The 9881-nt window shown below is 46.2% G+C and overlaps 1 protein-coding gene across 7 annotated transcripts in view; it reads left to right on the top strand.

Annotated features, from left to right (window-relative positions):
* Positions 1-9881, top strand: part of Hs3st4 (heparan sulfate-glucosamine 3-sulfotransferase 4) — a 718708-nt gene that overhangs the window by 689383 nt on the left and 19444 nt on the right. The window contains exon 1 of one of the 7 annotated variants that reach the window (XM_033758607.1): positions 6444-6468. The exons of the other annotated variants lie outside the window; for them this stretch is intronic. The gene's annotated coding sequence lies outside the window, so the exon portion shown is untranslated. Of the gene's footprint in view, positions 1-6443; positions 6469-9881 lie in introns of those variants that run through there. 7 annotated transcript variants of the gene reach the window in all.

Genomic DNA, 9881 nt, shown 5'->3' with positions numbered 1-9881 from the left:
AGGATCGAACTCAGGTCCTTGTGCTTGTGAGGCAGGCAGCAGAACCACTGAGCTAAAACCCTGGCCCTTTACTTTTTGATTTCATAGATTTTCTTTCATATTTTTATTAACAACTCACTAACCACACTTTAAACTTTAGTAACCCCTCTCCCTTGCCCTCACCTTCCTATATCTCCTCAGAGGTCTGTTTCAAGGTTATATTGCCCTGTCACACAGAAGGACCCTCTGAAGCCTCAACAGTAAGTGCTTACTTCAATAATGGGTTGTTTTCCAAATACACTTTGTGGTGATATTACCTTCTTCCAAGGATATAAGAAGAGGAAAATGTTGTGTAATAGGAAAACACCACACACACAAACACTCATGATTTCCGGATACAGAAAGCAGTTCATCTGAGGATGAGTAGATCAGAGTAACAGAGGTTAATCCTAAAACTGGCATGTGGCACTTAGAAGCCTAAAATGACACAAAAGTTCAGTGTTTGTCTAGTCCCATGATTCAGTCACAGCAGAGATTCTCTCTTATGGTAATGTCTTCCAAGGTATTGAGCACCGAGATCACCCAGGAAGTCGTCTCCTGATATTTTCTCCCTGCTGGGACACTTGTTTTCAGTCCTTCAGGTGCTAGAAAGGTGATCATTGAATCTTAGCATCGCTGTCGGGAGAAGCCTCTGGGTTCTTGTCAGCAGGGTGGGCATCTTTTTGTTTCACCCTTCTTCTTTTCTCTTCCTCCCTCATTGCCTCTGTCACTGTCTGCTTTTCTCCCCAGATGCTGCCCCTTTCTTTCTGTCCACTCTCTCACATGATAACAGATTGAGCACAGCAGAGCTCCATCCCTGCAATAGCTGTCCCTCTGGCAGCACGACACTCACTGCCCCGCTGGAGATCTGGTAGGTCCGAAACAAACTCACTCCACCGCCAGCGGTCCCCATCAGCCTGTCTACCTGCCACCTCTCCTGGTGGTGATTGGCCCTCTTTGAATTTCAGCTCATTTGCTTGTCTTCTCTCTCTGGAGCACAAGAATGATAGAAAATAATATTTATTATCTAATGTATCCATAACTAATACTAGGTATTAGATTCTGCCTCTATCTCTTGGAGTAGGCTAGCACCACAGGAGTTTGTTTTTTACTCCTATAGTCAGTCAGAGAGGTTTGCAGGTCATCGAGCAAGAGGAAGAAAAGTGTCCCCCACACAGGGATTCAAGAGGGCAGGCTTTTAATATCATGTTTCCAGTACTGCCCTGGAGGCAAACATCCACAGTGCAGGAGTAAGACCATGGATGATAAGGAGTGGGAGATCCTGGAATGTACACAACATTTTAGCTCTATTGTTTTGGCTGCTAGAATCCAGTCATGTGACTACACGGCTTGGAAGTGCTCTTTAGTTATGTACCCAAGAGAAGGAGCAAATGGGTTTTTAAGAGCAATGAGCTTACGGAATTGAGCATTTTGTGTAATCCTTACTTAATCATTGCCACAATAAGACAAAGAAAGCCTTATCATCACCATTACCCAATGGGGTAACTGAGATGAGGCCCAAGACATAAAGTAATTTGCAAGACAACCCCACACTACTGTAGCTAATAAGTTGTAGAGTCTGGTTCAAACACAGGTCCATGGAGCTCCAACTCGAATTTCTCCTTGGGGAATCATAATTATTCTCCAAGGAAAGAAAAGATCTGGCTCTAGAATTCATAAAACAGCAAATAAAATGGTTTATAGTTACCAAATGCGTTGAGAGTAAACTCTTATTGGCCTCATAAAATGGACAGGAGTGGGCTGGCCGCCTTGGTTAAGAATTACTTACCCACCAACCCAAGTCTCTGCACTCCATGCAACTTCTCCACAAGATTTACTTTCTTCCTCCAGAAGAATCTATCTGGCTGCTTTATTTGATCCCAATGTATGAAACTTTTGGTACATGGTTAATCAAAATCTTACCAGCTTCATTAACCCAGCAACATCTTGCCAAGTGATAAATTCAGTAAATGGCCATATCTTTTAAAATTCAGAACTCTTGAGTGTTTCATATCCACTTGTGTATAATTTTTTAGACCTATATTTGTGTGTTAGCAATACAGTGTTAAATTGAAGTGTCTTCTTTTTTTGTTTAGACTCCTAAAATTGCATAAAATGGTTTCTAAAGAGTAACATATTTGAGGTACATCTATTTTTACAAAGGAAGGGTGAGTGGGCTTCAGAGGCCTCACAACTGAGTGAGTTTCTCATTCGGACAAATGAGTTTAGGACCACTGTCAAATAGTCTTTTGTAGACATCACCATTACCTGGTTTGATGTTGTATTTACTTGGTACTAATAACCAGCCACCCTAAGTCTGTCAGGGACGAGATCAATCCACAGGAAGTCTGGGAACCAGCTCCTTCACCCTCCGATTCACCCCAAATTCTGCTGTGCTTCTAGGCTCAGTGTGGACAGCCAGTGAAGCCCTGTGGGCTGTTTGTGAGTGACGAGGTTGATAAAAGGACAGAGGCCAGTAGGTTGGAGACTTAATCTTCTTACTCTAGTATGTGCCCCCCACCAAAAATGATCATTCTGTACTCATTCCAGCCACCCAAAGGTACCTGTGTACGTGTTTTAGAAACTCCGTTAATCAAAGCTGCTACCGACCCAAAGCTCAGCCCTCAGCTACCCTCTACTTTCACCCACTCACTTTATAATGGTAGCCACTTTCACAACTTTGAACACTTTCTACATGTATTTCCAGTTCACATCTTATTTGGACCCATTAATTCTGTTTTTGTAAAACAAACTTTCCCTTCAGTATCCCTTTGAGTGCTCCGTTGGCACCTAGAAACCCCCGTGCCCAGAGTAAACTGTTCGTGTCCTAACCCCCAGTTTAATTCTTGGCTGAGTCTTCCTCTTTCCTAACATGGTGGCTCTCTCCTTCCTATGGTCTAGGGCAGGCACTTGAAGCCACTCATGGCTTTTCTCATTCTCTTCTACCTATTATTGTTCTCTTCTACTCTATTAGTCACTTGTATTGGGGCTGTCACATGAGATCCTGATCCAAGCCACCGTCGCCTCTCACAGATTATTTCAGCAGCCTTGTACTGTCTTCCCTCTTCAGCCCTTACCTCCTATAGCCACTTGTCCACACAGCTGTGGGGAAAGCAGCCTTCTCATCCCTGTGACATGATACCCAACACCCACGACTTAAAGGAGGAGCAGTTTAATTTCGCTCAGAGTTTCAGGAATTCAGTCCGCTGGCTCCAAGGTAGACACTCCAGGGCAGAGGGGTGAGGCAGGACAGAGCTGCTCAGCTAGGGGTAGCTTGGAAGTGGAGCGGGGTGGGGCAGTGCAGAGAGGAAGCTGGAAGGGACCAGATGTAATGTGCAAAGCCAGGCCTCCGAGACCCGCTGGTGTGTAATCTGGGACTGGTACTTAGATTCCAAACTGAGATGATCAGATGTTTTCACCTAGAATTTTGGGTCTTTAGCAGGGTGACTTGTACAGAGAAGAACATAAAGAAGAGGAAGAATAGGGATTAATAAGGAGCAGAAGGAGATTATGATGAAAGAAGAAAGGAGACAGTGGAGCTTGATTTGTTTCTGTGGTGCCACACTAATGACCTGTGACCCGGGCCTGAGACCTGTGCCCCAGAGCGCCCCTTTCCTACCTCTTCCAAGCCAATCATAAGCAACTCTTTATGAGTCAGTTCGTATATCATTCAAGGAAATTCCATTTTGCAACAGTTGGCCAGAGATATTTCTTGCTTGTCAAAACACTCATGTTCTAAATTATGGGCCTAAAATATATATGGAAGTTGAAGGGGAAGTCAAGAGCTGAACATCCAAAGACAGTAGGGAGCAGGAGGTTCCCATAACTCCGAGGGGCCTCGCTCACCATCCCAAAGCTGGAATCGACTCCCTGTCCTGAGCGGCACGTGAAATTCATGCCCAGCCACCTACCTTTATGCAGGGTTGGGCATGTTTAACAGTGGGGATGTGAAAAAGCCTATAAGAGCTCAGCCATCATCAATACTCAGCAACAACGTGAGCAGGACCAAAGCAAAGTGGGTCCCATTCCGTTCCTTCCTGTGTTGATCCTTAGCACAGAAGGGCGGAAGGACAGGTCTCATGGGAGCCACTGCACAGCCCCTCGTGGTCGCCCCACCCACTGATGTGTCCTCTTCTGTGCCAGGTGAATCGTCACACCATGTGGGCATGAACTTGAGCAACAGAAGACCAGCAGCGCCTGCCCTTCCCAGCCACCTGTGCCAGCGATCTGCTGGGCCTCTGTCTCTGTTGCCCTGTTCATCCTTGGCTACACTAAATGTCCTTCTCCACTTTCACTGCTTAGACCAGCTGCCTTTCCACTGCTTTTCTTGGTGATCACATTTCCCCTCTTTTGGCCTCACAGTGCCTTAAATGGCCCCTTGCCTGCATCTACTACATACTCACTGGGTTTTATAACTTGAAAATAGTATGAATGTGACTTCTGGCTCAGATCTTTGCCTGGTCACACATTAACTGGATATTTGGGGTTAAGATACTCTGTGAGCTGAGTTTTTTTTCCCCCCTTCTTGTTAAGATAGGAATCAGCTCACTTTCCAGATTAGGAATTAAAGTTTTATTGCCCACAGGACTCAACTAATAACTAATCTACATCATAAAGCAAGTGGAGTAGATACTTAATTATAATTAAAACACTTCTCCTTGTCTCTTGCACATCAAGAGGTAGCAATAGTGGTTAAGGAAGCAGGAACTATCTTATTGGAATCTTTCCAACTTGGTGATCTTGGACAAGTTGCTGAACTCCCCTGTGCCTCAGTTTCCTCACCTGTGACATAGGGACAAAGGTAATTTTCACCTCAGAGGATGATTGTAAAGATTAAATGGGGTTATTTTTTAAATCTCTTAGAATAATATCTGATATAAAATAAGACCTCATTAAATATTATTATCAAACGATTGTTGGTCTAAGTCAACTACGCATTATCAGAGCTCTCCCAATAGGCTGCAAATCCTGTACTATTGATCTTTATTTTCTAGGGCTTATCAGAGTTTCTGGCATACAGTGGCCCATCAAGAGATTGCTTAGTAAAAGAAGGAATAGATAATGTTCCAGCAGAGGAACTTTAAAGCTCTAGGAGGAATTTTGCCTCCATGTTTTGATCCCCTCCCACCACACCAGCCCATCCCAGAGAAGACATAAACATGCTGAGGACCAAAATAAGTGCAAGATGAAACCGGGAAGCTGACGTCACAAATGATCCCTAGAAGGGAAAGAACCTGACGCTCACATCGTGCCCTCTCTGTCAAAATGAACAGTGATTTACTCCAGCAAATTACCAACTGTACAATATTTACAGCTAATTCCCGCTTCCTTCCAGGGTGGCAGTGGCAAAGGGAGGCAGGTGGTGTAGGAAGTAAATGCGGGATGCAATTTCCATTTCAGCGGTCGCGTTTTCTGCAGCAACCTCGGGCGACAGCGTCATTTATATCTTTGGCTCACACAATCTTTTCTGCATGTGCGTGAGTCTCGATTGCAGGCAGTTGAGGTTTGTGTGGTAGGCATTAGGCATTTATGAGCCAGAGAAAACATTCACTAGTGCTGGCAATTCATCTAAGGGTGGAGGGAGAAAAGGACAGGAGCACCCAAGCACACACGGGTTCCTCGTGGGAGTGTCAGGGACCTCGGTGGGGTGGGGAAGCAGCGCATGGCCGGGGAAGACGCGTTCTGTCTGTCTGGGAGCTCGGGTCCCCACTCCCCAGGCACTCTCCCGGTCCAGGAGAGCCACACAGAAGGGCCCCCGGCCTCAGCCCTTGGACATTTCTCGTCCCCGTGTACACCCCAGATCACCATCTGCGTGTGTTACCCGCGCCCAAGTTTTCTCCAGGGCAGACCTCTCCCCTGCTGGTACTGCGTGCTCGCCTGACGTTTCCATCTGGAGATCCAGAAAGGGTTTCAAAAGCAACGTTTCTGGGGCAGAGCTCCTGACCTCTCCACGCCACGCCCAAATCTTGCCTCAGTGTCGTCCTCCGCGTTAGTGCCTGCTTTATTCTTCCGGTTGCTCCGGTCCAGCGCCCTGGAGTTACCCTGACATCTCTCTTCTGTAAGTCCATATGTTAGTTCTGTTGGTTTTCTTCTCCCAAAGACGTCCAGAATCTGCCCGCTGCGTCACTCCGCTGCCATCTCTTACCAGGGTAGCCACGATTGCTTCCTTACTGGTTTCCCGATGGGTCCGCTCCCACTGCACCACTTAGACTGGCCCTTGGCAACTATAATTCAAACCATAACACTTAGTTCTCTGCCCAGAACTGCTGAGAATTCCCCTTTGTAGTCAGAATAAAGTTTCAGCATCTGGCTTTGCGGTGCCTCTCGGATCTAATCTCTCACCACTGTCCCTCTCCATCCTCTCTAGCCACAAGGGCCCTCTGTTGTCTGTGTGCCACCAAGAACACTCCCACCGTCGGGGCAGTTTCCTCTTCTTGGAAGAGGCATCTGGTAGGGAGCCACGTGATTTGTTCCTGTATTTCCTTAAGTCTGTGTAATGGTGTGTGTATGTGTGTGTGTGTGTGTGTGTGTGTCACTAGGTATGGAAGGATTTACCAAGAATTCTAGTATAAGATAAAGGCTGATAAATTAACTACTATAACATAAAACTCCTGTCCATCAAGGCACATAAAAAAGCAGTATGTTAGGCCACAAACGGAGATAAAATACTTGCAGTCTATACAAAGGAGAAAGGCAAAGTGTTCTGAATATATAAAAGCTACATACGCACACGCATATACATATATGTACACATACACATGCGTGCACACAGGCACACATGTGCACATATGCACAGGAGGATTCCACCAGGAAGAAACACAGACCACAAATCCAGGGAGAGACCTCTTAAATGTGAGAAGTCCCAGTAAAAACAGCAGCACAAATTAAGCCCCATGGCACAGGGTGCCTTTGCCTCTTACAGAGGGAGGAAGTGCAGCTCAGCACCAGCACCAGTACTGTGCAGACAAGACTGGCGTCATGGCCTGGAGGTGAGCAGTTGCACTGTCTGGGATGCACCCTACAGAAACTCCAGCCCTGGTGTATCAGGAGGGCTGTGCTGCAAGAGCCAAAGTGACATTGTTCATGAAGCCACAATTAGAAACAGTGCTGACATCCGCCATCAGAAAACTGGACATGTGCAATGCCATAGTCTGTACGGTATTTTGCATTGGTGAAAGTGAATGAAGTAAATCTAAATGCAACAAGAAAAAGAGGATTTGCAAAGATTATTGTTTATTTTTTAAATGTACAGAAGACTAAGTGGACTATTTTGCCATTTTTTCAGAAACAGCAAAACTGAACAATATGTTGTTTAGAAATACAGCATATGATGTATAAACACACAAGGGAAAGGAACACAACATTCGGAAGAGTGGTGTTTTTCTCTCCAGGCAGCTCTCCAGCTGTCGCGCACTCAGCCTTGATGGTGGCTTGTGGGTGGGTCAGTGCTGCGCCTGCCTTTGGTCAGTCAGCCAGAAAGCACGAAGCCCATTCCAGGCAGGGCACCTGAGTGCCCAGGTGACACTCTTCGGACTGCTCACGCCCTCACTCTTTCCCTCCCCCTTCCTCCACCGTCTCCACATCCGTGCTTCTCCTGTGACACCTGGCAGCGTGCGAGCAGATGCCGTGCATCAGAGACTTTCGCTTTCGGCCATGGGTCCCCGTGTGTTTTTGTGTCCTGGCAGAAGAGGCCTTCCACATCTGCAGGTTCTGCGCCCACAGACCCGACAACCACCTGTTCAAAAGTACTGAGGGAGGAATCACATCTGTGCTGAATGCATATGGTTTCTCTATTCCCAAACAATCCAGTGCAGGAGCTACCCACCTAGCTCTCACATTGTGTTAGATATTGTACGTAATCCAGAGATGATTTAAAATATAAGGAAGGGGGCTGAGGATTTAGCTCAGTGGTTCCGCTGCCTGCCTTGCGAGTGCAAAGACCAGAGTTTGATCCCTGGTACCTAAATAAATAAAATATAAGGGAGGGTATGCACTGGCTGTGTGCAAATACTATGCCACTTTATGCAAGGAACTCAGATCCACAAGGGATTCTGGACTGGATCCCTGGTGGGTGAGAGGGATAACTGTGTATGTGGATATATGTATAAATGTACATACATATCTGTATTATCCATATATGTATGTGTGCCTGAGTTTATTCTAGGACAACTGCATAGGGGAGGGGGGCTTTGGATCAGGCATGCTGTAACAAGGGTTAGCTCACTCAGTGGGGCAGGTGAAAAGGGGCATTGTAAGAAACTGGAGCAAAACATGCAAATTATGAGCTATGACCAAGTGAGTGAATCAAGAAAATTTCAAGAAGCTTCCATGAGACCCCAATGCAGAGTGCCAGGTGCGAGTGTCACGACTATGGGCAGAATACAGGGCCCTCACCGAGGACCTGAGCCCCCAGGCATATGTCTATTCTCATTGGCAGATCCTGTTCTGTAATTTTGCCACTCTCCCATTTCTGCACAGTTGTACCGAACTACATTAATTCCACAAAAATTATTTTCACACCCATGTTTTTCATTGCCCAAAGCTCTTGAGAAACCACCTGTCCATGGTGCTGCCGGGGGCACGGGAATTCTTGGCACAGACATGGAATAGCATCTGGAAAAAGCAGGGGGTTAATCTTGTCCAACTGTACCAGCTTTTCCTGGGAGCCTATTTGGCCCTTTGCCACTGGAGCTCACAGCCGCCTAGAGAAGACAGGAAAGGAATACGAGCCATTTGGTGTGATGGGTCAACAGTGGAAATAGGTATTAACCACAGGCAGTAGGGGTCTGAGCAGGAGGAAGTCCTGTCAGCCTGGGAGAAGTGGGACCATGGAGCAGAGCCCTGCTGGGGGCTGTCAGCCACCAGATCCGGGGGCAAAAAGGGTTTCAAAAGCACTAATGGTTTCTTAAGGGGCTCACATCTTGCCAGGGAGCATTGTTTGGCAGGATGTCAGGGAGGGTGATTTGCTTGTATCTGTTAAAACCTTTAATACACAAACTCCCATGACCCAGTAATTCAACTTCTCTCCGACTACATTAGGGAAATACTCAAAGTGCATAAAGGAGCGTGTGCAAGCCTGCTTGCTTTAGCCTTATTTGTCATAATGGGAAATTGATTAATGCTAAAGGACCCTTTACAGAGGAATGGCTAAATTCACAATGGTTTGCATCTACTGTAAAGTAACATTCATTTTAAAATGTGACGTGCATTGACAGGGAAAGATCTCAAGAAGTACTGTGGAAGAGAAACCCAAATGTTAGAATGCCAAACAGGGTGTGATACTATTTGTATCAGTATATTCCCGCACATACATATGTACTCACCCAAAACAGTATTATACGCCACATCTTTTCTCTGGATGTATATATTCCAGAAAGATGCCAACATGGGACAATGAGTTCCTCCTTTTGGGGGGACAGGTTTCCAAAGAAGACTAAGTCACACACAGGCTTTGTGGGGTGCTCTGGGAGTCTAGACATAAAGAGACAGAGCTTTCTTGCTGATTGATATGAGAGGGTGGAAAGAAGCTTTCCAGGGAGGAGGCAGTGGTAGTTGTTATTCCAAGTACTAAGCCAGCCATGTGGACCTAGAGAGGGAACATTGTGTCCACTTGGAATCAGGGTGGTGAATCTACCCTAACTCAAGGAGTGAGCCTGAAGGAGAACACGGTGATTAACAAAGGGTGTGTGGCTGTAGGGGGCCGTGAACCATAGGTGTGTAGGGCTCTGGAATGGGGCAAAAGGTTCTTTAGACAGGGCAAAGTGGATCCAGACAAAAACTGAGAGGCTGGCTAGGGAAGAGCCCTTCTCACCTGTAATCTTTCAGCCAAAGCAACATCTTACCTTGCCAAAACCATTGTGAGA

This window comes from Fukomys damarensis, unplaced genomic scaffold (genome assembly GCF_012274545.1).
Source record: "Fukomys damarensis isolate Sample0158 unplaced genomic scaffold, DMR_v1.0_HiC HiC_scaffold_34, whole genome shotgun sequence".
In the NCBI taxonomy this organism is placed as follows: Eukaryota; Metazoa; Chordata; class Mammalia; order Rodentia; family Bathyergidae; genus Fukomys; species Fukomys damarensis.
This window is presented reverse-complemented; position numbering and strand designations above follow the sequence as displayed.